The 21,974-nt window shown below is 47.8% G+C and overlaps 1 non-coding gene and 6 pseudogenes across 1 annotated transcript; all 7 read left to right on the forward strand.

Annotated features, from left to right (window-relative positions):
* Positions 1-4,402: 4,402 nt before the first annotated feature.
* Positions 4,403-4,522, forward strand: LOC141268772 (5S ribosomal RNA; annotated as a pseudogene).
* Positions 4,523-5,455: 933 nt separating this feature from the next.
* LOC141269406 (5S ribosomal RNA) lies at positions 5,456-5,574 on the forward strand (annotated as a pseudogene).
* Positions 5,575-6,195: 621 nt separating this feature from the next.
* Positions 6,196-6,315, forward strand: LOC141270252 (5S ribosomal RNA; annotated as a pseudogene).
* A 932-nt stretch (positions 6,316-7,247) lies between these two features.
* LOC141269012 (5S ribosomal RNA) lies at positions 7,248-7,366 on the forward strand (annotated as a pseudogene).
* Positions 7,367-7,987: 621 nt separating this feature from the next.
* LOC141268615 (5S ribosomal RNA) lies at positions 7,988-8,107 on the forward strand (annotated as a pseudogene).
* An 8,929-nt stretch (positions 8,108-17,036) lies between these two features.
* LOC141266601 (5S ribosomal RNA) lies at positions 17,037-17,155 on the forward strand. The gene has a single exon (XR_012320632.1). It is a non-coding gene; the product is annotated as a 5S ribosomal RNA (ribosomal RNA).
* Positions 17,156-17,776: 621 nt separating this feature from the next.
* On the forward strand, positions 17,777-17,896 carry LOC141267623 (5S ribosomal RNA; annotated as a pseudogene).
* Positions 17,897-21,974: the final 4,078 nt, after the last annotated feature.

Here is a 21,974-nt window from a genome sequence, read left to right on the forward strand (position 1 = left end):
TCATATTTGTCATAACCTTGTACCACCAAAAAATATTAAATTATGCAACTTTGCATGTAATACCCTTCTTAATTATACCATAGTACCTTATTATTATTTCTTCTTTATTAAAATGTGTGTAAAATAAGTATTGATCAAAAGTGATTATGTAATCAGGATCAAAAACACATTTTCCCCCTTAATACCAAAAATATTATTTTATAAAATTTATGTATATATCAGAACCAAATTATAAATTTCATATCGATGAGTAGCATAGATTTGACTAAAGAGAGGTGTGTACCTATTTAGGTAACCATTAAAAATAATATTATAGTTATTCAAGAATATTATCATGTGGAAAATTATTCTAAATATAAATTTGCTTTGTAAACCATTTTGATGTGTGGTTGCCCTTATCCACTATTAGTTAAATCAAGAAATAATAATTATTAAAGAAATATAGAAATATATATATGTAGATAATACCTAATTATGTATTATAATTTCCTCAGAATTAAATATATTTTTGTACCTTCACATAAAGAAACATTTTTATTTTTTCAAACATACAAACATACGAGGCCTCTGTCACATCAATCACACTTAGCAGCTGCTGATTTACTCATCTGTCACCTTCACTCTGACATTCACAGATCTGTTCAACTCAAACATTCCACATATGAAGTTTTAGATATATATATATATATATTTAACCCAAAATTGTTGTATCCCAATTTATTAATGCGCATTGCCATATCAATTGAATATCTTTATATTTCTTTGAATATTCCCCAAGTACATATTATATAATATGAGAGTAAGTCACTGGAATTTCAGACACTTGAAAAAACTCTTGTCTTAGATTCTTTTTTCACTGGCTGTCCGGTCTTAAGTTACATCAGTTGAAAATAGAATGAATGGGATCCTATACTATTAGCTCAAAGTTCAAAGGCCGCAGCTGTCACACGTCATGCTGTAAAGCTACTTTAATTTGCACGAACACTTCATGCACAGAAAATATTAGCAACACAAAAGAATTAATAAGTATTACATATATATTATAGTTCAACTAGATATATTGTTATTATTTTAAAATGTTATACACATAAAATCATGCAATTTTTTCGCTTCCTGTGTGAATAAAGAAATAAATCCATTTTAGAGTTCTTTGATCAAATCCTGCTTTGGAATGAAAACTCTAAGGAAATATAAGAAAATAAAATTAAATATCAAATTCATACAGAAACAGAATTATTTAAATATCTTATACATATATTGGTTGGTTCTAATGTAATTCAAAATATTGCTACTTAAATTTATATATATGAAGTTCTAATTTATTAATTAATATATATATATATATTTTATAAACGTATATATAAATACAATTATACACAATCTCTACTTAGACAAGTGTATATATATATATATATATATATATATATATATATATATATATGAACTATTAGAAACTATGTAACTACAATTTTACTGTATAAGATTATAAATAAATATTGAGACATTGTATTACATTTTGATACAACATTGTAATTACAGTTTTTCCTTAGCCACTCCCTAAACCAAATCTTCTGTCTCTCTCAAATATCTCCAGGAACGCCCTATTTAGGAAAGACATTTTTCTATCCTTCAAAACCTCAGAGAACTGCCTGTTCTTCTGTCCACATTCCATGACGTCACTGTGAGTTGGTCGTCTCACCTGTCTCTGTCCATCAGTTTCAGCCATTTTCCTTTTTAGAGAATCACAGTTCTGACTGAGAATTAACTCATTCTGTGGAGAGATGGATCTTTGTACTGGCTGATATGGCTTATAACATATATGAAATCTTCTGCGTATTTGATAGAGTTCACTATGGGGATGACTCAGTCTAGGAGAGTTTGATATTGGCTTTTGGTAAGATTTTACCTTTCCTGGTTTTATAAATTTAGCTTGATTTATTTTCTTTTCACGATTCTCATGTTTTCTAACAAAATCCAGCATCTGCGCACATTCAAATAATGAATTTTTTTGTGATGCCATAACTTGGGAAACTGAATTTAGGAATTTGAATTTTTGTACAAAAGTTGTTATCATATGTTGTACTTTTCCATTTTTGATGAGAGCTTTGTACAACCGTTCAAATATGGACATGAATGTATATGTACATTCCTTCCTACCAATCCTTAGTTTCTGCAGATCTTCTATGTTGGGAAAATCCTTTGTGACACAATAAATCAAATATCTTAATCTGTCCGAATCATTTTCCCATCCATTAGGAGAGTCATTTTCACAGGGCATTAAATGTAAACGTCTGGACAATGTCAGAGGAATCCATATTTTAAATAATTGATTCCTCTCCTCATTGGATAAATCAAACTTATCAGAGAAGCTCTCAAATGTCTCTGAATTTCTACAGGCATGGATTTTGACATCATATTTTGGCATGATTTTGTATAATTTCAGCAAATTTTTCCTCATTTTAATTTGGAGTTGAGCCTGGGTAATTCCAGAATTCTCTGATATTTTTAGTGGCTCTTGTACGTCCGTTCCTCCTACGTCACTCACGTCTCCTCCCACATCACCTAGTATATCGGTTTCTCGTATGTCAGTCATGTCTCCTCCCATGTCAGGTTTCTGTATGTCCGTCTCTTGGTCAGACCCAAGGTCACCTTCAGTTACACACACGTGTCTTACTTATTGTTCATTTTCCACATTACAGTCAGAATCAGTATCACCGTCTGACACTTCTACACCATTTTCCTGCTTAGAAATCTCAAACACAAGACTATGAAAAAAATCTACCAAATGTAGAATATTTCTCAATTTCTGTTTGTCTCTATTTACCAATTTAGAAGTTAACTGTAAATTCTGCAATTCACATTCTTTGTATAAACTGAGCCACAAAACTTCTATGTCATCTCCTACATTAACTTTGAAATTAATATTACTTTGTTAAGCAAAAGAAGAAATTATATCCATATTTTGCTTACCTTAAGATTCCTTGGCTTCTCTTTATCAGCACGTCCTGTCTTCAGTACGTCTGATTCTTTTCCTGTGTGATTCTGTTCCTTGTTAGTACCTCTGCTTCCTGTCTTTCCTCAGTCTGTAGGTCCTTTCTGCTTCTCGTGACAAACTAGTGAATTTACTGACACGTGAACAACAGCTGTTCAGCTCGTCAGGACTTCCCCCTTGTTCACGGAAGAAATTCACTTACTTAATTTAAAAAACAAAAAAACAGGACTGACTGGCTCACCATTGTAAAATAATACTCTTCCTGTATTATTTTTTTCTACTGAGGACTTCTCAAAGTATCAATATCACGATATTCTTATAAAAAATGTATCTATTTATTCTTGGATTGTAAATTGAAAAGAATCAGATTGCAGCAGGTACATACAATAATTAGTTATAAAGTAATTGTCCATTTGTCCATAATTTGCTTAATTGTTGAGATTCACCCATCTTTCCTTGGATCCTGGCTTGTAAATCATGTCTTTGTCCAGCATGTGTCCAGGCCTACATGTCATCTGCTTCTCAGCATTGAAGATTCTGTGTCTTGTGGGGTGGGCAGAGCAAGAGAGCCCCCCCTTTCTGTACCATGGGCTTTTATAGCCAGTGGTATGGACACCTGTTCTACATATGGTAGTGAACCAAAAATACACACACAAATAGCGCATGTCAACTAGACACGATGGCTGAGGCATGGAACTCAGAAAAATGATTATCGATTAACATTCCAAATGAATTTCCATAATTAACCATTTAACAGAGACCGCCTGGGAATGCCAGGTGCTGTAGGCTTTTGCTTTTTCCTTCCTTCAACCAGCAGGGGGCACTCTCTTCTATGCCTTTTTTCCATTCCCTTTCACAAGTGCACACATTCATTCTCTTTTCTTTTTTTCATTTGCTTTCTCTCTTGCGCTATTTCATCTCTGCAAAATACCAGCATCCTTCTGATCACCGTGGGCGTCCAGCATTGTTGCTTATTTACTTTTAATACTAGGCTCCTTTTCACCAGGACCAGCGTCTCACGGGTGGCTGGAGGCAACCACCGGTAACCCCAAGCAGAAGACCTTTGCAGGCAACACGACCCTCCCCCCTGAAGAGCAGCTCAAAGTCACTGGCAACCATCTCACCCTCTTCCTTCATTCACCTCTGGACGTCTCGCTCCGTCCCCAAGTTACGGGTCCAGCTTGCTCTTTCTGTCACATTACCGCGATGAAGGGTTTAGCCTGCAGGAGACCCAGCGCCGAGACATTTTTGAAGACACCTGATGCGGCGGGTGAATCACTGCTAAACAAACCACACCTGTAGGGACGGCACAGCCTTTGCATGGACCCTTCGGAGCCCGCCCCGACACGGCCAGATTGCTCGCCACCAAGCGATCCTGAGAAAGGCTGGCCGGGCGATGGCTCAAACAGCATCCACTGGCCATACCACCTTGGATATGCACGATCTCGTCTGATCTCGGAAACAAAGCAGGGCTGGGCTCGGACAGTACTTGGATGGGAGACCTCCTGGGAACACCGGGTGCTGTAGACCATTTTGATGACGTTTTGCCCTACTGCCCAGCTCGGCTAGCATGGAACGGCGCCTTGCCGGACACCGACCTTAAGTAACTTAGATGATGGGAGCCCCAAGGCATCTGAGCCAGTTGGCAGCTAATTACGCTACCCCGCCGCCTTCACGCAGGCCTGACACCGAGCTCCTTGTCACGGCTAGGAGTGCTTATTGACTCCGCAGCTCGCCGCGTGGAAATGATGGCGTTAAAAGCACCCGGGGCCGTGAAGGGGCCAGGCTTTCAGCAGGTGCGCAGGGAAGGTTTTGGATGCCGGCAGCCTAGCGAGGGCCAGCAGAAGTAACATGTTTCTCTGCAAAGAAGCGTGTGTAACCAAGCCAGACATTTGACAAAGAGCTAACCTCAGGGCAAGGAAGGTGCGGAAGGAATTGGGGAGGGGGGGGGGTGATTCCTGCTAGGGCCCTGAAATCATAAAACAGGCAGGAGAGTCTGACGCATGGTGACGGAGAGGTTGTAGGGGCAGATAGGGGGTGTTGTCACGTGCGAGCACGTGTGCATGCTGGCTTGTGTGTGAGAGTGTGCTTCCTAGGTGTGGCGCGCTGCAGACAATCAAAGGGATTGTTCCCTTTCATTAAAAGTTAATCCCTGGCTGCAGGCTATTAGAAAGCAACTAACCATGCTCTACTCACCCTACCCGGGTCTAGTGGTGAGTCTCGCCTCTGCTCCCGGCCTGTGGCATTGGCCGTGAAGCTGACGTTCCGTCGACAGTGCTGCAGCCGATCAGTGAACTCAGCGGCTCTGAGTGGGGCGTTCTGTCTACAAGACCTTTTAAGGAAGCCAGCAAAAAAATTGAAGAGAAGGGAAAGCACAAAAGGATCTGGTCTTGCTGAGCAGTGGAAAGGCAGCCGGCAGCCAGACTTCAAAGTAGAAAAGCAGCAAGTGAGAGTCTTGTCTCTGCCTACGGCCACACCACCCTGAACACGCCTGATCTCATCTGATCTTGGAAACTAAGCAGTGTTGGGACTGGTTAGTACTTGGATGGGAGACCACCTGGGACTACCAGGTGCTTTAGGCTTTTGCTTTTTCTTTCCTTCCACCAGCAGGGGGCACTCTCTTCTGTGCCTTTTTTCCATTCCCTTTCACAAGTGCACACATTCATTCTCTTTTCTTTTTTTCATTTGCTTTCTCTCTTGCGCTATTTCATCTCTGCAAAATACCAGCATCCTTCTGATCACCGTGGGCCTCCAGCATTGTTGCTTCTTTACTTTTAATACTAGGCTCCTTTTCACCAGGATCAGCGTCTCCCGCGTGGCTGGAGGCAACCACCGGTAACCCCAAGCAGAAGACCTTTGCAGGCAACACGACCCTCCCCCCTGAAGAGCAGCTCAAAGTCACTGGCAACCATCTCACCCTCTTCCTTCATTCACCCCTGGACGTCTCGCTCCGCCCCCAAGTTACGGGTCCAGCTTGCTCTTTCTGTCACATTACCGCGATGAAGGGTTTAGCCAGCAGGAGACCCTGCGCCGAGACATTTTTGAAGACACCTGATGCGGCGGGTGAATCACTGCTAAACAAACCACACCTGTAGGGACGGAACAGCCTTTGCATGGACCCTTCGGAGCCCGCCCCGTCACAGCCAGATTGCTCGCCACCAAGCGATCCTGAGAAAGGCTGGCCGGGCGATGGATCGAGCAGTGTCTACTGGCCGTACCACCTTGGATACGCCTGATCTTGTCCGATCTCGAAAAAAAAGCAGGGCTGGGCTCGGACAGTACTTGAATGGGAGACCTCCTGGGAACACCGGGTGCTTTAGACCATTTTGATGACGTTTTGCCCTACTGCCCAGCTCTGCTAGCATGGAACGGCGCCTTGCCGGACACCGACCTTAAGTAACTTAGATGATGGAAGCCCCAAGGCCTCTGAGCCAGTAGGCAGCTAAGTACGCTACCCTGCCGCCTTCATGCAGGCCTGACACCGAGCTCCTTGCCACGGCTAGGAGTGCTTATTGACTCCGCAGCTCGACGTGTGGAATTGATGGCGTTAAAAGCACCCGGGGCCGTGAAGGGGCCAGGCTTTCAGCAGGTGCCCAGGGAAGGTTTTGGATGCCGGCCGCCTAGCGAGGGCCAGCAGAAGTAACATGTTTCTCTGCAAAGAAGCTTGTGTAACCAAGCCAGACAGCTGACAAAGAGCTAACCTCAGTGCAAGGAAGGCAAGGAAGGAATTGGGGAGGGGGGGGTGATTCCTGCTAGGGCCCTGAAATCATAAAACAGGCTGGAGAGTCTGACGCATGGTGACGGAGAGGTTGTAGGGGCAGATAGGGGGTGTTGTCACGTGCGAGCACATGTGCATGCTGGCTTGTGTGTGAGAGTGCACTTCCTAGGTGTGGCGCGCTGCAGACAGTCAAAGGGATTGTTCCCTTTCATTAAAAGTTAATCCCCGGCTGCAGGCTATTAGAAAGCAACTAACCGCGCTCTGCTCACCCTACCCGGGTCTACCGGTGAGTCTCGCCTCTGCTCCCGGCCAGTGGTATTGGCCGTGAAGCTGACGTTCCGTCGACAGCGCTGCAGCCGATCAGTGAGCTCAGCGGCTCTGAGTGGGGCGTTGTGTCTACAAGACCTTTTAAGGAAGCCAGCAAAAAAATTGAAGAGAAGGGAAAGCACAAAAGGACCTGGTCTTGCTGAGCACTGGAAAGGGCATCTGGCAGCCAGCCTTCAAAGTAGAAAAGCAGCAAGTGAGAGACTTGTCTCTGCCTACGGCCACACCACCCTGAACACGCCTCATCTCGTCTGATCTCGGAAGCTAAGCAGAGTTTGGCCTGGTTAGTACTTGGATGGGAGATATCCTGGGAATACCAGGTGCTGTAGGCTTTTGCTTTTTCCTTCCTTCCACCAGCAGGGGGCACTCTCTTCTATGCCTTTTTTCCATTCCCTTTCACAAGTGCACACATCCATTCTCTTTTCTTTTTTTCATTTGCTTTCTCTCTTGCGCTATTTCATCTCTGCAAAATACCAGCATCCTTCTGATCACCGTGGGTCTCCAGCATTGTTGCTTCTTTACTTTTAATACTAGGCTCCTTTTCACCAGGACAAGCGTCTCCCGGGTGGCTGGAGGCAACCACCGGTAACCCCAAGCAGAAGACCTTTGCAGGCAACACGACCCTCCCCCCTGAAGAGCAGCTCAAAGTCACTGGCAACCATCTCACCCTCTTCCTTCATTCACCCCTGGACGTCTCGCTCCGCCCCCAAGTTACGGGTCCAGCTTGCTCTTTCTGTCACATTACCGTGATGAAGGGTTTAGCCTGCAGGAGACCCTGCGCCGAGACATTTTTGAAGACACCTGATGCGGCGGGTGAATCACTGCTAAACAAACCACACCTGTAGGGACGGCACAGACTTTGCATGGACCCTTCGGAGCCCGCCCCATCACGGCCAGATTGCTCGCCACCAAGCGATCCTGAGAAAGGCTGGCCGGGCGATGGATCGAGCAGCGTCTACTGGCCATACCACCTTGGATACGCCCGATCTCGTTTGATCTCGGGAGCAAAGCAGGGCTGGGCTCAGACAGTACTTGGATGGCAGACCTCCTGGGAACACCGGGTGCTGTAGACCATTTTGATGACGTTTTGCCCTATGCCCAGCTCGGCTAGCATGGAACGCCTCCTTGCCGGACACCGACCTTAAGTAACTTAGATGATGGAAGCCCCAAGGCCTCTGAGCCAGTTGGCAGCTAAGTATGCTACCCCGCCGCCTTCACGCAGGCCTGACACCGAGCTCCTTGTCACGGCTAGGAGTGCTTATTGACTCCGCAGCTCGCCGTGTTGAAATGATGGCGTTAAAAGCACCCGGGGCCGTGAAGGGGCCAGGCTTTCAGCAGGTGCCCAGGGAAGGTTTTGGATGCCGGCCGCCTAGCGAGGGCCAGCAGAAGTAACATGTATCTCTGCAAAGAAGCTTGTGTAACCAAGCCAGACGGCTGCCATAGAGCTAACCTCAGTGCAAGGAAGGCAAGGAAGGTGCAGAAGGAATTGGGGAGTGGGGGGTGATTCCTGATAGGGCCCTGAAATCATAAAACAGGCAGGAGAGTCTGATGCATATGACTCGCCCCCTGGGCCGTGGGGCACTCGGATCCGGGCAATAGGGAGACGATGGGGGTAGTAGTGGCGACCCGGTTCCGTGGCTCAGGGTGGTCAGGCCAATAGTAGTCTGCTACGTTCTGCTAATAATGTCCGACTACGCCACCCGTGGATTGCGGTTATTAGGAACCGCTCCTGCATGCAGACCGCTGGGGCTGATGAGGTGTGCAGCTAGGGTAGTGTGACTCCCCACGGGAAGAGTGCGGCCCCAGGGCAGTATAATGGATGGTGGGAGTGATGGTAGTGAGAATCCCAGTGCTGATAGTGCGGGAGGAGCAAGGAGCACACAGACAACAAGTTGCAGTCCAGGGTCTTTACTACAACAGGTAAACTGACCCATAAACAGTCCCGGCTAGGAGGGGACCTGGACGTCTGAGAGCAACGGGGAAATTGGCCCTGGTCAGGGTGAGGGTGTAGGCCTTCAGTGCTTTCTGCGCTCCTTCTGGCTATCTCCTCCTGATAGGGTAACAGCCCACGTTTCCGAGCTTTCCGTGTATTCTCGCCTGTATGGCCTGCGACGTGGGTTCCTTTCTGCTCCCAGCCTTGTACGGCTTTACTGGTCCCTTCAGTTGTGGCAGGGCCTCCAGGCTTCTTAGGCCAAGGAATGTACAGTCCCTTGCGGACTGGTTCTCTTCTGGGGGATGTGGAATTCTTCCAGCCTCAGACACCAAAGTCTGGTAAAATTAAGTCTTTTCTCTGCCAAGACAGACTCTCTTCGCCTCTTGTCTCTGGCTTGTGGCTCTCCTCCTGCCACACTTCCTCTTAGGTGCAATCAACTTTCTGTCCCTGCTCCACTCTGGGACACGTCTCAGAGCTGAGACAGGCAATCCAGTTCTCTCTAACCCTGCCCCCAGCACCAGCTTTTATAGGGGCAGCCTGCTCCCCCTACTGGCCTGAGACAGGAGGCATTGCATGCTAATGTTCCCCTGACCAGAGAACCTCCCCCTTGCTCTCAGACACAGCTTTAATACATTTTGTGGCATCCAGGCCAGGGTGACACATTCCCCCCTAGTGAAATTTAGTGCTCCGGGACTAAACAATAAACAAAGACAATATGCATAACAATAAAACATTAATAGACAGACGACGCACAAATTGAGTTCTTAAGGTCACAGTGTGGCCTGTGACCGGGTGTCCATATCACCAATACAACGGGAGCCTTAACCAGGTGGGGGTCTGTCCTACCCCAAGTCCTTCACAGTCTTAGTTCATTCCTGGGTTAGGCTCAGAATGCAGTCCATACAAGGTCCCGGTTATAAAAAGTCCATAACCTGTGAGTCCTTACGGTAGCTGCAAGAAACTGAAACACACTATTAATAAAAATGCAGGTAACTTGGCAAACATTTCAGCATTTGGCAACAGGGTTATTTACAATCTTAGTACACTCTATATTCTCCAGCGAGCGGGTATCTGCCCCTTTGTGCTCCTGGTTGACCTCCTTAACCCACTGTCTGGTGGTGGACCAACCTGGCTTTCCCCACTAGCGTTAGGGGTACAGCTACCAGCTGGGTGTACAGGTAGGGCAGGCAGCTGTCTGCGGGTTCTTTGGCTTACCGCAGGCATGGCAGGCTCACTGTCAGCAGAGGGTTGACTCTCCTGGGCTGCTGGTACAGGCTCTTCTGCCTCTGGAACTGCTGGCTCCTCTTCACCTTCCGGCTCTGGTGTTGGTTGTTGCTGGGCCGGTTGAAGGAAATGCAGGACGGGTACCACTATGGCATCATTTATGCGAGTCCAGGACTGAGGGAACTCTCCGATAATGGTGCTGATCATTTCTTCCTTGTCCTCTGCGGGTTCAAGGTCACTCTGATCCTCTTCTGCACTACGGAGTTGCTCGGGGCACCTTTTGAGGTGGTCTCTGGAGACGACACTAGTGGTTTCTCCTCCGTCCTTGGTGATTACGCACACCTTTGGGTTGTCGTGGTCAGACTGCAGTACGGTGTAGGGTTCCCTTTCCCACTGGTCGTCCAACTTATGTAGCCTTCTTTTTCGCTTTAGGACTTGCTCACCAGGTTCTACGGGACCAGCAGGGGCGTGTTGATTGAAGAGTCTTTCTTGCTTCTCTCTCACCTGGGCCAGGCTCTTCTCCACACTCTCCTGTACCTTCTTGTACTGCAGTTGCCTTTCCGTATCCCAGTCCGCATCCGGGGAGGTGTCCTCAGGTATTAGGACTCCCATCTCCAGGTCTACGGGCAGCTTACCCGGTCTGGCTCGCATCAGGTAAGCCGGGGTGCAGTTGGTAGCATTCACCGGGATATTGTTGTATAGGTCTATCAGGTCCGGCAGTTTTTCTGGCCACAGGCTGCGTTCCTCCAGGGGCAACGTCTTCAGGAGATCAATGACTATATTGTTCATCTTCTCACACATCCCGTTGGTTTGTGGATGGTAAGGCGTTGTCCGAATTTTCTTACAGCCATAGAGGTTGCAGAACTCCTGGAAGATTTCAGCCTCGAACGCTGGACCCTGGTCTGTCAGGACCTGTTCCGGATACCCGTGTGGACGGCAGAAGTATTGCTGGAAGGCTCTGGCCGCTGTTTGGGCTGTCAAGTCCTTTACCGGGACCACCACTAGAAAACGGGAATAGTGGTCCACGATTGTCAGGGCATAGATGTATCCTGACTGGCTGGGAGCCAATTTGACATGGTCCAGAGCTACCAGCTCAAGAGGCTGCGTGGTGACGATGGGCCTCAAGGGTGTCTTCTGGCTGGTGCGGTCCTTCCTCCTCAGGTGACAAGGGCCACAGTCTCTGCACCATTTTTCTACAGCTCCTCTCATGCCGACCCAAAAGAACCTTCCTCTTAGTAGGAACTCCAGTTTCTTCCAACCGAAGTGTCCTGCTCTGTCATGGAAAGTCCCCAAGACCATAGCTGCATCTCGCCTTGGGACCACGACTTGCCAGGTCAGCTCGTGCGTCCGGTGGTTGACAATCCTTCTGCACAACTTGCCTTCGTAGAGGAACAGCTTGCTCTTCTCCTTCCATAGCTGCTTGGCTTCCTCTGGGGCATCTGGATCTAGGCGGGCGTCTTCCCGGGTCAGCAGATTTTTCACCAGGCGGACTGCAGGGTCACTATCTTGGGTCTCGGCCCAGCTGTGGTGAGGTAGGGGATTCATCATCACAGTTGTTAGATCCTCCTCCTTCACACGGTGAGAGTGTTGAGCGGCTCCATACCGGTGAAACGCGGGGAGTTCTACCTCCTCCAGCTCTTCTGGGTCTTCGTCACCTTCAGGTAAGTGAGGCATTCTTGATAGGGCGTCCGCGTTGGCGTTGGTTTTGCCTGCCCGGTACTTGATCACGGAGTCATAGTTGGAGAGACGGGCCATCCACCGCTGTTCCAGGGCACCCAGTCTTGCATTGTCCAGGTGTGTCAACGGGTTGTTGTCCGTGTACACGGTGAACTTTGCGGAGGCCAGGTAATGCTTGAAGTGTTCCGTCACGGCCCACACCACCGCCAAGAATTCTAGCTTGAAGGAGCTGTAATTCTCCGCGATCCTCTCGGTGGGCCTCAGCTTCCGACTGGCGTATGCGATCACCCGTTCTCTGCCCTGTTGGTTTTGGGACAGTACGGCTCCCAGTCCCACATTACTGGCATCTGTGTGGAGAATGAAAGGCTGGCCGTAATCAGGGTAGGCCAGGATCTCATCCCCCGTGAGGGCCATCTTTAGCTGGCGGAAGGACTCCTCTTCCGGTTTATCCCACTTGAAGGGTGGCTTTTGACTTCGGGACTTAGACTGTCCGATCAGGAGGTCCTGCATAGGAGCTGCCATCTTAGTGAACCCGGGGATGAACCTTCGGTAGTAGCCTACCAACCCGAGAAACTGTCTCACCTCTTTGATGTTCGAGGGGCTTGGCCAGCTCTTGATTCCCGTGACTTTGTCAGGGTCGGGGGCCACTCCTTCCGTGCTTACCACGTGCCCTAGGTACTGGACCTTTGGTTTCAGCAGGTGACACTTCCATGGTTTCACCTTCAGGCCATAGCCTGCCAGGGCTTCGAACACCTCGGCCAGGTGCTTTAGATGGTCCTCGTAGGTCTTCGAATAGACGATCACGTCGTCCAGGTAAAGGAGGACCGTATTGAAGTTTCGGTGCCCTAGACAGCATTCCATCAGCCGTTGGAAGGTCCCTGGTGCGTTGCAGAGCCCGAAAGGCATACAGTTGAACTCGCTCAGTCCCATCGGGGTGGTGAAGGCGGTCTTCTCCTTGTGAGCCTCTGCCACAAGAACCTGCCAGTACCCGCTAGTAAGGTCCAAAGTAGAAAAGAAGTTAGCAGATTTTAGTGCGGCTAAAGACTCCTCTATTCTAGGCAGCGGGTATGCGTCTTTGTGGGTGATACGGTTGATTTGTCTATAGTCCACGCACATTCTCATGGTGCCGTCTTTCTTTTTCACCAGAACCAAGGGGGCTGCCCAGGGGCTACAGCTATATCTAATGACCCCAGCTTCCTTCATCTCTCTTAGCATGCCCTTGGCGTTCTGATAATGTGCAGGGGGTACAGGCCTGTGTCTCTCTTTTATTGGTGGATGGCTCCCTGTCGGGATGTGGTGTTCTATCCCCTTTACTCTGCCGAAGTCCAGCGGGTGCTTACTAAAGACTCTCTCGTACTCCTGTACCACCCGGTAGACTCCTTGTTTTTGGTGCAGGGGAGTGGAGTCAGCACCCACATGGAGTTTCTGGCACCAGTCCTCCTTTTGTTTCTGGGAGCCATTACCCTCCGCCTGAGGAGATGGAGGCAAGGGTTCCACGGCCCTGATAGCTTGGTGTTCGACAACAAACAGTTTGGCGAGTGTAGCGTACCTGGGTAAGTGTACTTCCCTCTCCCCAATGTTGAGGATGCGGACGGGCACCCTCCCATGACGGACATCAACCACCCCCCGGGCTGTCAAAATGGTGGGCCTGCTGTCTGAGTACACGGGTTCTACCATGGCTTGGTAGTCTCTACCTCTCAACCCGATTGCAGTCCGACACCAGATCATCATTTCACTTTTGGAAGGCATGGAAATGGGGAATGGGTCACTCAGTCTTACACTACCGATCTCACCACCAGACAGTTCTACCTGCTGCCGTCTCATCAGGGCTTTTATCTCCTTGTTGAGGACCCTCTGTTGGCTGGAACTAGCATTCACCGCCACCTGTTGTAGAATTACAATTACCTCTGAAAGACAATTTTCAATTATGTTAGTACCCACAGTTATTTTAGGGTGACTTTCATGACCGTCAATGTCCACAATAATCACTCCCTGTGCCGGCAGTTCAACTTTACCAATTTTAATGGTCATCTCCTTGAACCCCATCTGCGGCACGGGTAAGCCATTACTGGCGATGATGCTCAAGTTACTGTCTGGATACCGTGTGATATCAGCATCAGTCCAATACTGCTTAAAAAGTACATAAGGGATTGTGGTTACTTGCGACCCAGTATCCAGCAAGGCGCTCATGGGGATACCGTCCAGCACCACGGGTAAAACTGGGTGCCCCCCAACGTACTTATCACGCCAATTATAAGGGCCTGGTGATCTTATGCCTGGGGGTCGGCCCTCTGCCCCAGGTTGGACCCGTTTAAATTACAGTACCTGGAAATGTGTCCGGGCTGGTTGCATCGACGGCAAATGGGCTGTCCATCCTCTGCGTAGCGGTCTGTGGGCCTCCCTCGGAATGACGGGATCCTCCTCTGTCGACGCCACGGGACATCCTCCAGACTTGAAGCCAGCTCGATGGGTCTTGACGGGTCCACTTGCAACGCCTGAACGGTTCTGGTCAACGCCGCGACGCTCCTGGTTAGCTCCTGGACTTGGTGGTGCAGGCCTTTCGATGGGGCTTGGTTCAGGGCCTGTGCATCAGCCTCCACGGAGTCCATAGAGGAGGGCGCCACCTCCTGGTGGTAGGTGATAGCAGGGTGCGGGGGTTTATAGCGCCACTGGTTACAGATTCACGGAGCACCCTTATGGCCCTGTCCTTAAATTGGGCAAAGGTCAGGTCGGGGTTCTGAAAGAACACGAGGCGCAGTTGGGCCCTGTGGGCGCTAGACAGCAGACCTTCTATAAATTGTTCTGTTAGCAGCTTATCGGTTTCCTGCACACTGCCAGGGTCAGTTTGTTGAATAGCCCTCAAGGCTTCCTGCAGATTTAGGGCATAGTCTCTAATGCTGTCCTGTGCCCGCTGCCTACATCCATAGAACCTCATTTTAATCTCAGCGGAGGTACGTGTATCAAAGGTACCCCGCAGCCGGGCCAGGATACCCTTCACAGTCCTTTTCTCCTCAGTGGGCCATGATTTTACCTCCCTTTGGGCTGCGCCAGTTAACTGCCCTGTCAATATGCTGACCTTCTGCTCCTCTGTCAAGGGGTAAACCTGGAACAAACTGTATAGCCTTTCCTTAAAGTCAGTTAGGGCATGGGGCTCCCCTGAGTATTTGGGCAGCCAGGCCGCTCCAGGGATGTAGGGCAGGGAAAAGGGCATCACTGCTGCTGCAGCTGCGTTGGTGGTAGTGGGCGCCTCTGTGTCTGACATCTTCCTCCCCCCTAGTTAAGCGTGGCCTACCTTCCGGCGATCCTCTTCTGTAGGCCGCAGCTCCGCTGCTGCTGCTATGGACGAGGACCTGGCGTAGCGTCCTGATGACGTCAGCGTCGCTCTCTCTCCCTTCCAGGACCTTGCGCAGCGTCGGAGCGTGGGGCGGAGCTTCGGATCTCGTGCGGTTTTGACGTCCACGCCCCTCTTCTTCCCGCGCGGCGTCCTGAAGATGGCGTCCGATGGCGGGAAGCAGCTGCGGATGGCGGGAAGAAGGCAGAAGACGGCGGGAAACGGTCCAAGATGGCGTCCGATGGCGGGAATCGGCTCCGGATGGCGGGAAACTTCGCCACAGGTAAGTGTACAAAAGTCTTTTTCAGGCACGCAGTACCCGGTGGTTGCGGGCACGAAATCCTGCCGACTACGCCAAAGCTGACTCGCCCCCTGGGCCGTGGGGCACTCGGATCCGGGCAATAGGGAGACGATGGGGGTAGTAGTGGCGACCCGGTTCCGTGGCTCAGGGTGGTCAGGCCAATGGTAGTCTGCTACGTTCTGCTGATAATGTCCGACTACGCCACCCGTGGATTGCGGTTATTAGGAACCGCTGCTGCATGCAGACCGCTGGGGCTGATGAGGTGTGCAGCTAGGGTAGTGTGACTCCCCACGGGAAGAGTGCGGCCCCAGGGCAGTATAATGGATGGTGGGAGTGATGGTAGTGAGAATCCCAGTGCTGATAGTGCGGGAGGAGCAAGGAGCACACAGACAACAAGTTGCAGTCCAGGGTCTTTACTACAACAGGTAAACTGACCCATAAACAGTCCCGGCTAGGAGGGGACCTGGATGTCTGAGAGCAACGGGGAAATTGGCCCTGGTCAGGGTGAGGGTGTAGGCCTACTGTGCTTTCTGCGCTCCTTCTGGCTATCTCCTCCTGATAGGGTAACAGCCCACATTTCCGAGCTTTCTGTGTATTCTCGCCTTTATGGCCTGCGACGTGGGTTCCTTTCTGCTCCCAGCCTTGTACGGCTTTACTGGTCCCTTCGGTTGTGGCAGGGCCTCCAGGCTTCTTAGGCCAAGGAATGTACAGTCCCTTGCGGACTGGTTCTCTGCTGGGGGATATGGAATTCTTCCAGCCTCAGACACCAAAGTCTGGTAAAATTAAGTCTTTTCTCTGCCAAGACAGGCTCTCTTTGCCTCTTGTCTCTGGCTTGTGGCTCTCCTCCTGCCACACTTCCTCTTAGGTGCAATCAACTTTCTGTCCCTGCTCCACTCTGGGACACGTCTCAGAGCTGAGACAGGCAATCCAGTTCTCTCTAACCCTGCCCCCAGCACCAACTTTTATAGGGGCAGCCTGCTCCCCCTACTGGCCTGAGACAGGAAGCATTGCATGCTAATATTCCCCTGACCAGAGAACCTCCCCCTTGCTCTCAGACAGAGCTTTAATACATTTTGTGGCATCCAGGCCAGGGTGACACACATGGTGACGGAGAGGTTGTAGGGGCAGCGTGTGCATGCTGGCTTGTGTGTGAGAGTGCGCTTCCTAGGTGTGGCGCGCTGCAGACAGTCAAAGGGATTGTTCCCTTTCATTAAAAGTTAATCCCCGGCTGCAGCCTATTAGAAAGCAACTAACCGCGCTCTACTCACCCTACCCTTGTCTACCGGTGAGTCTCGCCTCTGCTCCCGGCCTGTGGCATTGGCCGTGAAGCTGACGTTCCGTCGACAGCGCTGCAGCCGATCAGTGAACTCAGCGGCTCTGAGTGGGGCGTTGTGTCTACAAGACCCTTTAAGGAAGCCAGCAAAAAAATTGAAGAGAAGGGAAAGCACAAAAGGACCTGGTCTTGCTGAGCACTGGAAAGGGCAGCTGGCAGCCAGACGTCAAAGTAGAAAAGCAGCAAGTGAGAGACTAGTCTCTGCCTACGGCCACACCACCCTGAACACGCCCAATCTCGTCTGATCTCAAAAGCTAAGCAGGGTTGGGCCTGGTTAGTACTTGGATGGGAGACCACCTGGGAATACCAGGTGCTGTAGGCTTTTGCTTTTTCCTTCCTTCCACCAGCAGGGGGCACTCTCTTCTATGCCTTTTTTCCATTCCCTTTCACAAGTGCACACATTCATTCTCTTTTCTTTTTTTCATTTGCTTTCTCTCTTGCGCTATTTCATCTCTGCAAAATACCAGCATCCTTCTGATCACCGTGGGCCTCCAGCATTGTTGCTTCTTTACTTTTAATACTAGGCTCCTTTTCACCAGGACCAGCGTCTCCCCCGTTGCTGGAGGCAACCACCGGTAACCCCAAGCAGAAGACCTTTGCAGGCAACACGACCCTCCCCCCTGAAGAGCAGCTCAAAGTCACTGGCAACCATCTCACCCTCTTACTTCATTCACCCCTGGACGTCTCGCTCCGCCCCCAAGTTACGGGTCCAGCTTGCTCTTTCTGTCACATTACCGCGATGAAGGGTTTAGCCTGCAGGAGACCCTGCGCCGAGACATTTTTGAAGACACCTGATGCGGCAGGTGAATCACTGCTAAACAAACCACACCTGTAGGGACGGCACAGACTTTGCATGGACCCTTCGGAGCCCGCCCCGTCACGGCCAGATTGCTCGCCACCAAGCGATCCTGAGAAAGGCTGGCCGGGCGATGGATCGAGCAGCTTCTACTGGCCATACCACCTTGGATATGCCTGATCTCATCTGATCTCGGAAGCAAAGCAGGGCTGGGCTCGGAGAGTACTTGGATGGGAGACCTCCTGGGAATACCGGGTGCTGTAGACCATTTTGATGACGTTTTTACCTACTGCCCAGCTCGGCTAGCATGGAACGGCGCCTTGCCGGACACCGACCCAAAGTAACTTAGATGATGGAAGCCCCAAGGCCTCTGAGCCAGTTGGCAGATAAGTACGCTACCCTGCCGCCTTCACGCAGGCCTGACACCGAGCTCCTTGTCACGGCTAGGAGTGCTTATTGACTCCGCTGCTCGCCGTGTGGAAATGATGGCGTTAAAAGCACCCGGGGCCGTGAAGGGGCCAGGCTTTCAGCAGGTGCCCAGGGAAGGTTTTGGATGCCGGCCGCCTAGCGAGGGCCAGAAGTAACATGTTTCTCTGCAAAGAAGCTTGTGTAACCAAGCCAGACGGCTGACAAAGAGCTAACCTCAGTGCAAGGAAGGCAAGGAAGGTGCGGAAGGAATTGGGGAGGGGGGGGTGATTCCTGCTAGGGCCCTGAAATCATAAAACAGGCAGGAGAGTCTGACGCATGGTGACGGAGAGGTTGTAGGGGCAGATAGGGGGTTTTGTCACGTGCGAGCACGTGTGCATGCTGGCTTGTGTGTGAGAGTGCGCTTCCTAGGTGTGGCGCGCTGCAGACAGTCAAAGGGAGAATAATAAACAATAATAGATAATAATTCATTATCAATCAAGTTCTCCATATGATAGAACATTTTTATGTCATAGGTGTAATTACCTTTTCCAACCCATAGGTGTCAGTGTATCTTGAAAAAACAAGTTTTTATATCTTTATTAAACCAATAATATCAAAGAATGTATACTCCTGAACCAAAATGAATAAATATATGAATGTATGAATGAATGAATGAATGAATAAATGAATGAATGAATTGTTGTGTTTACTCAGAAAATGTAAACATTTTTTTCCTTAGCAATATATATTTAATGAAGCAATACTCTTGTATTAGACATTACTTTATTAAATATTAATGTGTTTTCTCAATTGAGATATTGAACTCAAATAAAATCAAATGAGAATTAAAAAATGAAAAAATAGAAAAATAAGAAGTATAAAGTAAGAATAAAATTTTAAAAATGAAAAATAAAATTAAGAGTAAAAATAAGAATAAAAATAAAAATAAGGCCTTTAAATTTTAATGACAAATGAAGAGTAATTATATTCTCCATAAAAAATACCCTTATATCTCCATTATCTGGATGATTTCATATTTGTCATAACCTTGTACCACCAAAAAATATTAAATTATGCAACTTTGCATGTAATACCCTTCTTAATTATACCATAGTACCTTATTATTATTTCTTCTTTATTAAAATGTGTGGAAAATAAGTATTGATCAAAAGTGATTATGTAATCAGGATCAAAAACACATTTTCCCCCTTAATACCAAAAATATTATTTTATAAAATTTATGTATATATCAGAACCAAATTAAAAATAATTATTCTTCTAGAAATATTGTGCATAAATTTCATATCGATGAGTAGCATAGATTTGACTAAAGAGAGGTGTGTACCTATTTAGGTAACCATTAAAAATAATATTATAGTTATTCAAGAATATTATCATGTGGAAAATTATTCTAAATATAAATTTGCTTTGTAAACCATTTTGATGTGTGGTTGCCCTTATCCACTATTAGTTAAATCAAGAAATAATAATTATTAAAGAAATATAGAAATATATATATGTAGATACAGTGCCTACAAGTAGTATTCAACCCCCTGCAGATTTAGCTGGTTTGATAAGATGCAAATAAGTTAGAGCCTTCAAACTGCAAACGAGAGTAGGTTTTATGAACAGAAGCATAAATCTTACAAGCCAAAAAGTTATGTTGCTCAGTTGAATTTTATTAAATTTTAAACATAAAAGTGTGGGTCAATTATTATTCAACCCCTATGTTTAATATTTTGTGGAATAACCCTTGTTTGCAATTACAGCTAATAATCGTCTTTTATAAGACCTGATCAGGCCGGCACAGGTCTGTGGAGTTATCTTGGCCCACTCCTCCATGCAGATCTTCTCCAAGTTATCTAGGTTCTTTGGGTGTCTCATGTGGACTTTATTCTTGAGCTCCTTCCACAAGTTTTCAATTGGGTTAAGGTCAGGAGACTGACTAGGCCACTCCAACACCTTGACTTTTTCCCTCTTGAACCAGGCCTTGGTTTTCTTGGCTGTGTGCTTTGGGTCGTTGTCTTGTTGGAAGATGAAATTACGATCCATCTTAAGATCCTTGATGGAGGAGCGGAGGTTCTTGGCCAAAATCTCCAGGTAGGCCGTGCTATCCATCTTCCCATGGATGCAGACCAGATGGCCAGGCCCCTTGGCAGAGAAACAGCCCCACAGCATGATGCTGCCACCACCATGCTTGACTGTAGGGATGGTATTCTTGGGGTCGTATGCAGTGCCATCCAGTGTCCAAACGTCACGTGTGTGGTTGGCACCAAAGATCTCGATCTTGGTCTCATCAGACCATAGAACCTTAAACCAGTCTGTCTCAGAGTCCTCCAAGTGATCATGAGCAAACTGTAGACAAGCCTTGACATGACGCTTTGAAAGTAAAGGTACCTTACGGGCTCGTCTGGAACCGAGACCATTGCGGTGGCGTACGTTACTTATGGTATTGACTGAAACCAATGTCCCCACTGCCATGAGATCTTCCCGGAGCTCCTTCCTTGTTGTCCTTGGGTTAGCCTTGACTCTTCGGACAAGCCTGGCCTCGGCACGGGAGGACAACTTCAAAGGCTGTCCAGGCCGTGGAAGGCTAACAGTAGTTCCATAAGCCTTCCACTTACGGATGATGCTCCCAACAGTGGAGACAGGTAGGCCCAACTCCTTGGAAAGGGTTTTGTACCCCTTGCCAGCCTTGTGACCCTCCACGATCTTGTCTCTGATGGCCTTGGAATGCTCTTTTGTCTTTCCCATGTTGACCATGTCTGAGTGCTGTTCACAAGTTTGGGGAGGGTCTTAAATAGTCAGAAAAGGCTGGCAAAAGAGATCTTTAATCCACACATGTGAAGCTCATTATTCTTGGTGCCTGAACTACTTCTTAATACTTTAGGGGGACCAAACAGAATTCTTGTGGTTTGAGGGATTGAATAATAAATGACACTCTGAATTAACTTTTAACGTTTTAAAAAAACAAAAAACCAAAAAAAAGTTGCTGCAGTGCATTTCCCACTTCCAGGCTGATCTACAGTACAAATGTCACAATGCCAAGTTAATTCCGCATGTGTCAACCACCTAAATCTGCAGGAGGTTGAATACTACTTGTAGGCACTGTAATACCTAATAATGTATTATAATTTCCTCAGAATTAAATATATTTTTGTACCTTCACATAAAGAAACATTTTTTTTTTCAAACATACAAACATATGAGGCCTCTGTCACATCAATCACACTTAGCAGCTGCTGATTTACTCATCTGTCACCTTCACTCTGACATTCACAGATCTGTTCAACTCAAACATTCCACATATGAAGTTTTAGATATATATATATATATATATATATATATATTTAACCCAAAATTGTTGTATCCCAATTTATTAATGCGCATTGCCATATCAATTGAATATCTTTATATTTATATACTGGATTTTGGCTGCTGGAGCTGAAAAGAGGATATTGGTAAACCAGGGGAGGAGTCCTGAGTAGATAATTTGCATATTCCCACTGCATTTTGGGGTAAGTGAAGAGTCTCCACGAGCTCAAAGAACACTGGATTTTGGCTGTTGGAGCTGAAAAGAGGACATCGGTAAACCAGGGGAGGAGTCCTGAGGAGATAATTTGCATATTCCCACTGCATTTTGGGGTAATTGAAGAGTCTCCGCGAGCTCAAAGAACACTGGATTTTGGCTGTTGGAGCTGAAAAGAGGACATTGGTAAACCAGGGGTGGAGTCCTGAGGAGATAATTTGCATATTCCCGCTGCATTTTTGGGTAAGTGAAGAGTCTCCGCGAGCTCAAAGAATGCTAGATTTTGGCTGTTAGAGCTGAAAAGAGGACATCGGTAAACCGCGCGCCTACTGGCGCGCGCATTTTGACGCTTTTTTTTTAAGCTTTTTTCACTGTTTTCAGAACATTAACAATAAGAACATGGAAGAG

This window comes from Phyllobates terribilis, unplaced genomic scaffold, assembly GCF_046119375.1.
Source record: "Phyllobates terribilis strain yellow unplaced genomic scaffold, ASM4611937v1 Scaffold_4__5_contigs__length_816908805, whole genome shotgun sequence".
NCBI lineage: Eukaryota > Metazoa > Chordata > Amphibia > Anura > Dendrobatidae > Phyllobates > Phyllobates terribilis.